Source organism: Argopecten irradians, chromosome 1 (genome assembly GCF_041381155.1).
Source record: "Argopecten irradians isolate NY chromosome 1, Ai_NY, whole genome shotgun sequence".
NCBI lineage: Eukaryota > Metazoa > Mollusca > Bivalvia > Pectinida > Pectinidae > Argopecten > Argopecten irradians.
The window spans coordinates 25,178,467-25,193,390 of NC_091134.1; positions in this window are offsets into that span (position 1 = coordinate 25,178,467).

The following is a 14,924-nucleotide window of genomic DNA, read 5'->3' on the forward strand; positions in this document are numbered from 1 at the left end:
ACACGAGGGACATACGACCGCCATATTTTTTGCCGTCGTTTTTTGTACACTGCTTCCCATCATAGAACAAAAGTGTACTTTATTGGAGTTTAAATGCGTGTAGACATGGTTAAGCATTACTCTTTCTAGTATTTTTGATTAATCATTCCCCTCCTTGCGGAAAGACTATATGTATTAAATATAGAATAGAGTTTGTAGATTTATGTGGGCCAGACAACACACAGAAGTATTTTATAGCTATCATTTATATTCTACAACGAACGAGCTGACTCTGATATGAAAAGGCGGATGGTTTATATTAATTGTATATTTTCTCCTAGCGAATTTATCATCACCTGTATCAACCATATTACGTAGAATGTAATATATATAGTGTATGATATTGTTTGTAATCTACAGATATTTCCATAATTATTTTAGTGTTGTTTTTTATACTAAAATTGAATCTTTATTTCTATGGACATGTGTGTTTAACAATAAACATATTTCATACCAGAAGCAATTCGTATCCATACTTAATCCATAATTTGTAAAATATTATCAAAACAAATCGTTGATAAATAATGGAAGCAATCTTAATACAGTTAATCTTAGGAATTGATCGATTGTCTTTTATTTTACGAATAATATCACAAATTCTTGATTCAACAATTCCACGTGTTTACCGTAAACTGAATTTTGTGTGTGGAATTTTCTAAATGCGAATACCTCTTTCTGCCTAATGAACTAGGGTCTATTAACTCGATCGACATTTATGCAACAAGTGGTGACATTTTTTTTATTATTGAAATTAGCTGTTGAATTATCTTGTCGTCACAGTGTGATATCAAATCGGATTGCAATATTGAAATTTTTATTCATATAAGAACCGCAATCGCATGAGATATTCCTCTGTTAAATCTCATGTTTATGTTTATCTAAGATTATGCCGTCTGTTTATTCGGTTAAATTAACGTCCTATTAACAGTCGGGGTCAGGTAAGGACGGCCTCCCATGCATACGGTATGTAGCGTGCGTGTTTTGAGAGACTGCCGCATGTTTGTGATGTGACTTCTCGTATAGCGGAACTTTTGTCCTTTAATCCTTGTTATAGAGCTATATCACTGAAGCATACCGCCGAAGATAACAACACTAAATTTAGTCGCCTTTAACGATCTCAGCTGGTTCAATTATTATGCCCTAACTGCAGGGCTATTTATGCCGTCAACAATCAGCGAAACAATCACATAATTTAATTTCATATGTTACACTCAATTCTATTGGTTAGATCTTATCACGTCATACATGCAGATTATTTTCGCTGGTAAACCGGCACAGTCCTTGCCCAAACTGAACTACTGGATAAGATATCAATGCGTCACATCTCATTTTGTTTTATTGTAATAGTATGTAAAAAATCACGGACATTTATGCCTAACTAGAACCGAATTGAACTAAATTATAAGCTTTATTCTAAATGTATTTTCGGTTTATTACGTTAGAAAAAAAATGGAAGGACATTCGTCAAAGACTCGACAAAGACGCATGGCAATAAAAATGTGCAAAATCAAAGTTTTAAGATAAATCCTTATACTTATCAATCAGGATGATAGTAAATAAAGGATTATTCTAATGTGTACATGTTAAAGAAAATATTTTACAGAGTGCATCTTTAATACTTTTACCTTTAATAAAAATCCTTTTAAAGCAACGTTCAAAAAGCGTGGTTCTTTATAAGTCAGCCTTTTGTGTAGGAAACGAACTATGTATTGCGGTAACATATGTAAAGTAACGTTTAAATTGTACAGTACCTTAAAATCGCGGAGTCTATGTGAATTAAAAAAAGCGAACAGTACACCTATCCCCTGCCAATGGAGATATCAAAGCTGAAGTAAGTTTGATTGTAGAGACTTATGTGTATGAAAAAAAAACAGGAAAAAGGAAGTTGAGCTAAAGAAAGATGGAGTATAATTCAAGTAGAGCGGGGCTGCAATTGTTGAATCAGGTATACAGCCTTGACATTAATTTATATTAGACTATATACACAAAGATGGGTGGAGTTTTGCAAAGTAACATTTACCATTTACCATGATATTTTCAGCAATGTTTCCATGGTAACGGAAAAAGTGCAAAAAATGAAAACCTGAAAATAGCAAAAGGTACTACTAGACCATAAAAAGAAAGTGTCTATGAAGTTTCGTGGAAATATCTCTGCTGGTTTTAGAGTTATGCTCCGGAAATGAACCTGCTACAAAAATATGATATTTCAGCAATGTTTCTATGGTTACAGAAAAAAGCACAAAAAGTGAAAACCTAAAAATAGCAAAAGGCACTACTAGACCATAAGAACAATGTGTCTATGAAGTTTCATGGAAATATCTCTGCTGGTTTTAGAGTTGTGCTCCGGAAACAATTCTTACACAAAAATCTGCCATTTTCAGCAATGTTTCCATGGTTACAGAAAAAAGTACAAAAAGTGAAAACTTTAAAATAGCAAAAGGCACTACTACACCATAAGACTAATGTGCCTATGGGAGTTCCGTGCATATATCTCAACCGGTTTTTCCAGTTATGCTGCGGAAACGAACCTGGTACAAAAATATGATATTTTCAGCAATTTTTCCATGGTTACGGAAAAAGTGCAAAAAATGAAAACCTAAAAATAGCAAAAGGCACTACTAGACCATAAGAACAATGTGGTCTATGAAGTTTCATGGAAATATCTCTGCTGGTTTTAGAGTTGTGCTCCGGAAACGATTCTTACACAAAAATCTGCCATTTTCAGCAATGTTTCCATGGTTACAGAAAAAAGTACAAAAAGTGAAAACTTTAAAATAGCAAAAGGCACAACAAGACCATAAGACAAATGTGTCTATGAAGTTTCGTGGAAATATCTCTTCTGGTTTTAGAGTTATGCTCCGGAAACGAACCTGGTACAAAATACTTTTACCTTTAATAAAAACCCTTTTACCAATGTTTGTGTGAAGTTTCGTGGAAATATCTCTACTGGTTTTAGAGTTTTGAGCAACGTTCAAAAAGCGTGGTTCTTTATAAGTCATCCTTTTGTGTAGGAAACGAACTATGTATTGCGATAACATATGTAAAGTAACGTTTAAATTGTACAGTACCTTAAAATCGCGGAGTCTATGTGAATTAAAAAAAGCGAACAGTACACCTATTTTGTAAAAATGCAAACAATGCAATCATCAATTGAAAACAACATGTTTTAGTTATAATATTATGCACCTCAAGAATAATATTACATTTGAGATTTCGCCGAGATTTGATCTTCAATTTTTAATCTCTGAACAGTAGATGTTCTGTTGGTAACTGTATTGCTATTTTGGAAATCGCGTTGCAAGATGCCATATATTGACATTTGGAAATTAATTGCCTATTTTTATAACATATATAAGAACAGATATAACTGATTATAGTTACATGTATCATAAAATGCTATGTATTTCATTTTATTATCTTAATGACTTACGCGGAAGTTGTAAGTGTTGTGATATGAAGATAGACGGAGTGCTCTCGTATATTCGTCACTCTAATAACTGTGGCAAGTAACGTAGCCAATGAAACGGTCAGCGGTCATATCATACTAGTGATAAAGCAGCACACGGGCGGCTTATAACTGGATGACACAACGATTAACCTTAGCGTGCATTGCCTCAGCTGGTGCTTCGCTAACAATGACCGCATAAGGTCATAATATAAATATGTCGCAATAAACAAAGTTGCGGCAATCACAGGATATTGTGCATCCAAGCTGTCAGCCCATAGGTCAGTGACACTAGAACCGACGGGATTAGCATTCCAATGTCTTTCTCTCAGGCGATACCAGCTTAACCTTGTGCATTGAACGTTCCGCATAGGTTTATAATGATGTAATATGGAAATAATTCAAATAAATTGTTACGCTAGGGGACAGACTGATTTTTTGCAATCGGATAATAGTGCAAACATGAAAATATATTCGTCAGAATTTTCCACTGACTTTGAAGGATTACGATTCACACGTTGTTTATTTCGTCTTATCTTTGATTCTTTGGGGTTTTATGTGGTCGGTTATATACGTACAATAACATATTGGTAGTTTGGTTTAATTAGTTAAACGTCCTAATAACAGCCTGGGTCATTTTTGACGTGTAATGTTTTTTGGTGGAGGAGAACCAGGACACTTGCAGACAGAAAAACACCTTAACTATAGGTAATGGGCTAGGAGGGTCCCACATGCACCCCCACCCCCAAACCTCCGAACCAATATTTTTCTGAACCCTTATGACCCACTGATCACAAATCAAAATGTTAACATTGCATAAGTTGGGATGAACTTCCGGTTATGACGTCATCAAGATGGCCGCCATCTCGAATTTGACTAAAAATTGAAAAACAGTCATAACATTGACATTTTTCAACCGAAGTAGACAAATGAGAGAGATATCAAAATGACCACAAGTGAACAACAAATACATATTAGGACCAAAACAATCCAATATATATAGTGATTTCTACGCAGGAAATGAAAAAATCTTATTTTAAGCTCAAAAATGGAGATTTTTCAGCAAATTTTTCATATTTGGCTTGACGCAGCAAAAATGTTTCCCAACAGCAAACTGTTATTTCTAATAAGTTTTTTGACCACTTATCTATCAGTTTAAGCATAGAAAACAACAAAAACCAATGTTAACATCGTATAAAATCCGGTTATGACGTCATCAAAATGGCCACCATCTCGAAATTCACTGAAAAATGAAAAAATAGTCATAACATTGACATTTTTCGACTGAAGTAGACAAATGAGATATCAAAATGACCACAATAGAACAACAAATACATGTCAGGACCAAATAATCCAATATATGTAGTGATTTGAACGCAGAAAATGAAAAAATACGATTTTAAGCTCAAAAATGGTAATTTTTCAGCATTATTTTTCTTGGCTTGACGCAGCAATATTGTTTCCCAACAACAAATTATTATTCGTATATTCGTAATCAGTTATTTGACCTCTTATCAATCAGTTAAAACAACAACAACAACAAAAATATATAGAAATGCAAAAGAGAATTGTTGTTATACCATCATTTGGTTTACAAAACATCACCGGATGCGGCATATGATTGTTATTTTTTTCCAAACCACTGACACTACAGTTTCCTGGTGTCTCGGAATTTCCTGAATATAACATTGGCTATTGACGATTTATATCTTAACAAATTTGAATTTAAAGTTGGCTGAATATCTAAGTAGAACTTCAAAATAATTCATTTTCATGTTCGAAATATTGTAGACTAGTAGCCTCTCAAACTGAATTATTACAGCAAAACGCCAACTAATAGCTATAGGGTATCAAATTAAAATTCCGTAAATACCATGACACTTTTCGAAACGTGTTGTGTCTTTTAGAATGAGCACATCCATTATTTACTTCCTGTGTATAACGTTAGGAAATATAAGATGGTTACTACAGTGTCACATATTTCTTTCACTAGTTCTTAATGATAATCATTTTCGTTGTGCGTGCTTTCTCGCCAGAGTGTCGTCTTCGACCTCGATGACCTGATGTGACATTACATTATCGGGTTACCATCGTGGTTCTAACTTGTCAACCGTACATGATATAACATCAGAAACATCGGATTCAGGGATGTTGGAGCTCTTCCCCTTTCCTACCTAGTTTCATGTAGATTCACATATCGTATATGATGTTCCAGACTTCCCCGGCATTATGGAAAAGACACCAGATCCACATTCTGCGGAGGGTTGGGTTGGTTCTCCTTAATTCGTATGAAGCACAATTCCTCATTCTTGTGAACCTCAGTAACCATAGGTGGCACAGGTGGATTCTTTGAGGTCATAGATGAGGTCTGCAGTGAAGTTTCACTCTTTGCCAAGTCTGGAAAGCACTGTAGAGAACTTTTTACCTGAGAGTCTTCAATGTTCTCTTTACGCATACACCAGATGTGACACAACCAGCACCTTCAAGGGAGTGGGAAAAGTCAGACCAATGAAAAGCATTTAACATTTATGGCCTCATTAATGACCTCGATGATATCACCTGTGCCATTTATGGTTGCACGAGGGTCCACGCGATTGATGAATAGTACTTCATACGAATTATTGAGCTATGCGCTAAGGAAAACTCTGAAACAGCATATATGTACGATATGTTAGAATCTGAAAGAGATCCCACATCTCTGAACCTGTTGTTCCTGATATGAACTCTTGCCATGCATGGGTCATAAAAGAAGACAGGCTAGAACAACACTGGCAATGTAGTGTCACATCAGCTGATCGACATCGAAGACGACGCTCTGAATTCAACGAATTGGATACCGATATCTCGATTACTCTGATTCGGACTGCATGTGCCAGCTACCAGATATGCCGAGTCTCTTCAGTGGATAGTGCAGTGAGGCGAGAAAGCACGCGCAATGATAATGGTTATCATTGAGAACCAGTGAAAGACATATGTGACACTGTAGTAACCATCCTACATTTTGCTTATGCTATGCATAGAAAATAAACAATGAATCTGCTCATTTTCAAAGACACAAACGTTTTGGAAACTGTTAATGATATTAACGGAAACACAGGCTTAGCTTAGGTTACATTTGTTACGCTATCATTATGCGTTGTGCTATAATAATTATTTTTGAGGCACTGCTAATCTACACAATTGAGGGTATAACAATTATTCTTTTTTGCATTTTTATATATTTTTATTTTATTGTTGTTTTGACTGATTGATAGGAGTTTAAATAACTGATTACGAGTAATAATTTGTTGTTGGGAAACATTTTTGCTGCGTCAAGCCAAGTATGAAAAATTTGCTGAAAAATCACCATTTTTGAGCTTAAAATCTTATTTTTTTCATTTCTTGCGTACAAATCACTACATATATTGATTATTTGGCCCTGATATGTATTTGTTGTTCTATTGTGGTCATTTTGATACCTCATTTGTCTACTTCGGTTGAAAAATGTCAGTGTTATGACTATTTTTCAATTTTTAGTCAAATTCGAGATGGCGGCCATCTTGATGACGTCATAACCGGAAGTTCATCCCAACACATGCAATGTTAACATGTTGATTTGTGATCAGTGGGTCATAAGGGTTCAGAAAAATATTGGTTCGGAGGTCTTGGGGGGGTGCATGTGGGACCCTCCTAGCCCATGGCCTACTAGCGGTCATTAATTTGCAACTGTCCCTCGTGGTGTTCTAATTCGCAACCCAGAGTTTGAGGACTTGTGGTATATGTGGGGACATCTTAAACACTCAGCCGCAGTGGCCCCTAAGGGTATAGTGTACACCATAAAGGGAATTTGCAATGTTTGTTTTAAATACTGAGAAGTGTTGCTTACTGCAAACAGTATTAATTAAGCGTTAAGGATTTAAGCACTACAGCAATTCTGCGATCAAATATATATTTATGCTAATTCCAAGTTATTTAATTTTTGCCTATATTATAATTTGATCTTGATGAAGCATACCGGATGTCATACGGGTAATCCAGTCGTTACACTCCCTTGATGATGAACGCTAAACGATTATACACTGAATCATGTCTTCCATTGTATTCGTTATTAGTAAATATAAACAGATAACATGAGGTGACTCGGCCAGGTACAAAGCGTCCGCCACAATGCTAAACATCACGTAATGTCAAGACAGACATTATGGCCAAGCAACCCATCTTGAAAGATAGAGAATGAGATACCAAATGTAGTAGTATATAATAACTATCTACAGGAACAGATCCTCCTCACAGCCACTTAATCACCACGCTAATCACTTATCGAGTGTATGTACAGAAACAGAACTGAGATTCCTCCTCACAGACACAAAATCACTGCTAATCACTAATCTAAACAGTTATCGAGATTCGCTAAAACTTCTGTTCGCGAAAATAATAGAATAAAACAAAATTTTCTTTGATAACGTCGGGATAATTGCATCTCCTATTTACATCGTTTTCTGATCTAGCACGCCATTCCATAATCAGCACCAAAGGGTGGTTTCCACGCCGTATTTCCTATCTAGACAACGAAGACAAAATAAATTACTCTATCTAATATTACTAAATTGGCTGGTTCTAAATATATACCATTTCTCCCAATACTAGTACGGATGCGTCAACACCAATTAAGCATGCGATGTTAAAGAAGTCTTTCCAGTCACCACATTTAGCATCACTCCGGGATACTTTGTTATTTGTATATATAGAGTCCTAATTTGTACACAACCTTTCTCAGCTTAACATGGGAACATTTTCGCGGACAACAGCTGTCTCCCAAATATAACCTGTGAAAAATGTGGACATCGAAATATGTATTATATATCATTAAACAACATTTCTATGTGATTTGCGAAGTATTTGTAGAAAAACGAGATATCAAAATAAATATTTCATAGTTGTTACAACCATGAAGCTGTGGAGCAGGCCGTTCTCTACTATGTCAGGTTATTCAAACCGACGATTATTCCGTGTAGACTTGGATCAGAGACGCTTCTTGTTATATCAGTATTGCGCAGTCGTGCCACGTGTTATTGGGTTGTCTTGCACTCATTTCAAGAGGGGTTAAACCTGATATGTTCCAATGGAGTGATTTGTCCTTACTGATACTATTAAATAAGAAGAATGTCAACTACCGCTTCGGATTCCTTAAATATTAGAATTGAAATTGGTCTCCACTATGGAAGTTCGCTGAGGCTTCATGCTAGTTAAGATTCGATCTGACCTGAATTAACAAGACTAGTATGATTTTCAAATTAAATGGCAGTTTCGAATAATTTACGGAATTAGGGTTTGTAAACCCGTTTTAAAATGCTAGTTTCCAGCAAGATGGTTTCGTTGAGAGGCAAGATTTATAATCACCATTGGGGTATAGTCTTAGCTCTATCAAGAAGACTTTGGGTTGTTCTGTTAAATGTCCTATTGATAGCCAGGGTTATCTAAGAACTATCATTTTTAGGATACGGAAGAAAGCCGGACAAATGCTGCCGACCAGTAGTATCTTGTACCTGCGCAAAATGTCCATCGATCGAACTTGCAATCAAGAGGTGGAAGGCTTAATTGTGGCTCACATGTAATGTACATATTAATTTGTCTTTTTCATACGACTAAACCTATTATAAGGCTAGAATTAATTCCTTCATAGTAATTGTATATTCCCTATGATCAAATCTTCTTTCCTAACGTAAAAATAAGATATATTTTCTGTAACAATGGGCAGTTATCGAACTTTTCCGTGTTGCATTATTATCATGGTAGTTTTGGTAGCACTTGTAAGTTTGCCTCGCTTTCTTTGTCTCTGTCTCTCCATCTTTCCATTTTATCGATATTCTCCCTCTCGATCTCCATTTTATACACACTACTTGTATTTTTTTAAAATCTCGGAATAGTTGCATATCGATTGTGCTTTCATATTTTCTAATCAATTGCGAAAAGATTATATAAAAGTGGTTATAACTTGTTTGAATTATCAATGGCTGATATCCAGTCAAATATATTTAAACAGCTATTTTAGCTATTTTGATACTGCCGTACATTGCATTATAACATTCCACACGTGAATGCCATGCTAGTTCGCCATATAACTGTCGGTAAACAGTACTACCTTCACACATAACGCGATCGTAGTGTCCCTTAGACAAGGTGTTTTATGGTAGGCGGCAGGTTTAGATGTACGACGCTAATTAGTGAAGTCACAACCTACCGAAAGACATACACCATTACCATATATGTGTACAGTAAATATAAATAGCACGCCCACACAATATACTGTCTATCTTTCTTCTCGCATAATACACGCCCTACAAGACTTCCTTATTAACTTGTTATAAAAATCTATTAATCGTACACCCACACATATAAATATTACAGTTATGTATTTAAAAAAATCTTGCATGTGCAAAATTAATGCAAATCCTCTTTTACGGTAATGGACGCATATACAAAGCCTACTGTAATAATGCGTCCATTATGTCTTGATGTATTGTACAAAATATTTAATTTGAATGATTCGAGGGAAAATTAAGAAAAAAATATGGAAGAAATGTTACATGCTCTTATTTGTTGTCCCAGTACCATTATGTACATCAGAGTCAGTGGATTAAGTCAAATTCTGACGATAGAAAATTAACTGCAACTCCCACGTAGATTCAATACATGTCTTCATTTTAGCTTACTTAAAGTGCCTCGTAAAATCGAAAGAGTTATGATTGTAGGTGCTGCCCACACTTACGTTCTTAAAAGTCGATTAAAATGAAATATTTTCTTTTCTCTTTTTCCTCAATCAATATTTTCTTCCAAACACTGATACACCATATAGTTTCTTACAATGAAATATAAAAGCTTGATTTATTAACTCTGTTCACATTTACTTCATTGTCTGTGATGAGTGAATAGTCAGAAGTCTGGTGACCGATACGGACCATTGACCTCTTGGTTTTTTTTATTCTATGACCACCTAAATTTATGACAACACTCAACGAAAAAAATGATACTTGCGATTTAAGAGCGAAATGGTACTTTTTTAATTTAATTTTTTTTCATTCAATTTGTTCATTAGACCTATTCGTGGTAAAAGTGTTTGATTTCATAGTGGAGTATTCCTGACACAACGCTTTCAGGTACCTTAAAAGAGCTGAATATATTGGTGGAAAATTAATATTCATAATTGTTCTTAAAAATGATACTTAAAATTGGAATCATCAGAACAAAATGATAAAATGTGTGGAGAACTTGTCTGTCCTGCAGCTAGGGCGTTAGAAAGGTTGTAAAATACATAACCATAAAAACTATAGGAACACTAAGGACAATGGGTTGACTAGACTTACCACAACTAAACTATAGGAAACAGTTGGATTTACTTCACGTGTCCTCACTGTGCTCTTACGGACTATCATTCACAGGAAGTTAACTCTCCATTGCAAGTACTGCCATATAAATAAATTATTACTTTAAGCCGTTTTTGGATTTTGGGTTCCGTAAATGTCACTGAAATGTCACCGTTATCTATCCTCATGCCCCATGCGAAATCCTGTCATTTTGAATCTCTGCCCAGATACATTGTTACTGCATGCATGTGTTGGTTTTGCCTCTTTATATTGAAATGTCAACGTTATCGATATCAAAGTTGTACACCGCACGGTATTAGACCAGAAAAGACCTACACGTCAATGTCGATATGGCGTCTTTAGCATATCAGAATATGCACTTTAACATGTAAATTTATCGATTGCGAATTATGTTATACAAATGACGTTTGAAGACCCGAATGAAAGCATGAGGGGCCTTAAACCGGAGTGCCCGGAGTAAATCCGTGTGATCGGATGTGTTATACCTGACCTCATCACGATCGTGCCGGTGACTAACCTCAGGCAGCCTAGGTGTAAGGCGAGTGGCTTAACCACTACAACACCTATCCACCTAATTATTATTTGTTTATATTTTAAACTATTTTATTTGCTTATTCCACATATGCAACAGTACAAAGAGCGATTACAAAATACATCGCTTTCTCACTTAGAAGAGGTAATTGTGACTTCAGGTCAAAAAGTGATTTGAACGCAAATATTTCAATTTGCAATGCATTTATTTTAGTTATGATTATAGTATTAATAGTCCATTAAATATATGAAAAATAGAAGCCTAACCTCCAAATAATTGCAACAGAATTTGTTTTCTGCCTTTTGGGTTGGAGGATCTGAGTATTTTGCCGTGAAAAAAGTCGCCAAAAATCACATGTTCGGAAAGTCGTTTTTTGAACACCCGAAAAATAAGAAAATATAAAGAAATCACATTTTTGACCACTTTTAACGTGCAATATCTGCTATTTTTGCTATACTTGAAATATGAAATCGGGTATATAGTAAGACAAACTTTAGGTAAGTACAAATAAATTGAAATGATTTAATAATTTCAGTCAATCCAAGAAATTAAGAAGGATAAAAGCGGCTCAAAACCTTTGAATTTAGCTAGCAATACCGTTGTTTTATGTCTTAAAGCATTACCTTTTTTATATTAATGCATAATCGATAATACATTAGCTAGAAAAAACTAAATATTAACCCGTCAAGTTGACTGATCGTGCCAATTTGAAGTGTTTTTTCTTTACTTAGATTTTCGGCAAAACTCCCATTTTAATAGTTAATATTTAGGAAAATAAAAAAGCAAATGCTTCCAAAATATGTTATATCCTTTTTTTTTGTATATTTTGTACTTGTTATTTTGATCATTTATTGTAAAAACGGTATAAATATGCACATCTTATTTAGTAGTAAAAACTTCCTATCGCGTTAATTTGGCTGAATAACAAAATACGTCTAAGTCCATAGATTTGCAATACAAAAATCTTAATTTTTCGAATATGCTTTATTCGTTTGTCATAAAATGTTGCCAGTAAATAGATCAGAATTGTGATGATTTTCAGCTATAAAATTGAATTTGAATTTTTATTTTATCCGTTTATCTCATTTAAAATTATGTAACACCCATCCGGTTCCATTATGGAAAAATGAAAAACTGACCTATTCAAATAATCTGATTAGTCATAAAATAGATATTCACATTTTTGATATTTCAACTCAAGGACTTATCCAATTATAGTCCAGCAGATAACTACAGATTTTCAGAAGAATTGTGCACTTAGTGGTAAAAGCACCAAATTTGGCACAGATGTTCTTTAGTGTATTCTGTTTCATTTTAGCGATGGGGGCAATTTGTAACTTCCGGTGTAGGGTGATGGCGTCCATTTTCCAAGATGGCCGCCAAAACTGTTGATTTTACTGTTATTGTAACTCTAAAAGACACTTTAATTATTTGTTTTGTACATTAACCCATGTTCTTATAACTGCATTTATTTTATTTAATGATTCAATTTCGTTTTATTTATTTAAACCATGTACAAGACGCCCCAGGAAAAAACCCAGAAGCGGCAAATGGAAAAGTTAAAAAAAAAATGTTCTGCATATGTTTATACTATATATGTGCTACCGTATTTTTTTATAATTAGTCATTATATATGATGACTGGCTAAATTTCAGTCATTATACGCAATAAATGAACTTTTCAGTCATTTTACAAAATGCAGTTGTCGGCTACAAAACATTAGCAGAAAATCTTCTGAGGTTGGACGAGCTTCACATTCTACCTTAAACAATATATTTGAAAAGTCACGAAGATGGAAGTAGTATCGCGAATTATTTCATCAGAATAAAGCAAACTGGCATAGATCGTGCTACATAATATAAAATACAAACGAAGAGAAGCGAGCTGAAAAAGGGCATCAGAAAAAAGACATCGAAGTTGATGGTCCATCTGAAGAAAAAGGTACCAGAAGAAGCCTGTCAAGTAAAACCACCATTGGCGCATCAACCTGTTTCATTTGTGGTCAAAAGTCTGAAGTTGCACAACTACACCAATCATCGACTTTCGCTATCGATCAACGTGTTCGCGAGTGTGCTATAAGGCTCCAAGATATAGCTCTTCTGGCAAAGTTAAGTGCAGGAGACCTGGTAGCTCAAGAAGCCAAATATCACAGTAAATATTTGGTAGCCTTATACAATAGGACTTCGCGAATGGGAACTGATATTACTACGAAAACAGAATTGGATGAACGAGCGATCCATGGAGTAGCGATTGCGGAACTCATCAGTTACATAGAAGATTCCCGAAGTGAAGATAACGCTGGCCCAGTCTTCAAGATGTCGGAATTAACTAAAATGTATACTGATAGAATTAAAACACTGGGGTTTACCCACAAAAATCGACTACATAGCACCAGACTGATGCATAGAATCCTTGCTCATATTTCAGATATTGAGGCACATAAGGACGGACATGACAATTTATTTGTGTTCAAGGATGATGTAGGAGCTGATGAAAGCAAAGTTTGTGAAGAAGACTACTACCTAAATTATATGAAGATGAGGGCCGTATCATCAAATATACGTCAGGATATTTTGACACCGGAATCAGTATTTGAGCACATTTTCATATGGATGTCAAGAATCGTCAGTGCAAATATCTTTACTGACCTTAGTCAGCATGGTAATGCATGGACCTGATATCAACAGAGAGGTTTATTCGCAACAGACTCTTCCTGTCTCACGAATACTGATGTATAACACATTCAAGGGCGGGAAATAAGATCTGGTACGCAGCGACATCGTGCGTGTAGGGAAACGCCTCTACCCGTGTATCTCGGTATAATGGTTCATTGTCAGACTAGGAAGCGGAACCTCATTTGTCAGTTTCTTATGACAGAGTATTGGCCATATCGACAGATCTTACCAACTCACTTTGCCAACGTTACAAGTCAGACAATTTGGTATGCACTTCCGCACTGAATAAGAACTTGTTCACCACTGCGGCGGTCGATAATATAGACCATAACCCCAGTTCGACAACAGTCAATGATTCGTTCCATGGGACCGGGATATCTATCTTCCAACACCCCGATAGCGACAGATCAGGACAGGACAGACCACCTTTTCACGTCACATCCTCATCGAAGAGTCTCGCGGCAAGTCTCCAAGTATCGTACACAAGCATCGCTCCAGCTATTCTTCGGACGAATTTCCCCCTATACCGTCGAGACTATTGGACATCACCGAGCTACTTCGAAGGGAATCTCAAAGCAGCAGCGAAATGCGCGCGTGAGATGGGTAACAGACGTCGAGTTCAGTCCGAGTCGTGTATTCCAAAGAACTTGCAATCCTCCCTTCGTTTGAATGAGAATATCGCAGAGCTGTTCGAATATCTGGCGTATCCCAATACGCGAAGGAGATAATCTCCACCTACAGAGATAACAAGGGACTGACAAACATATTAATTCGAACTGTTGACACGGATGTTGTTGTTCACGACATTTATGCAATGGTGTCATGTTTTTCATTTCAGAACGGGTTTTTTTTTCAAAAAAATTCTTACT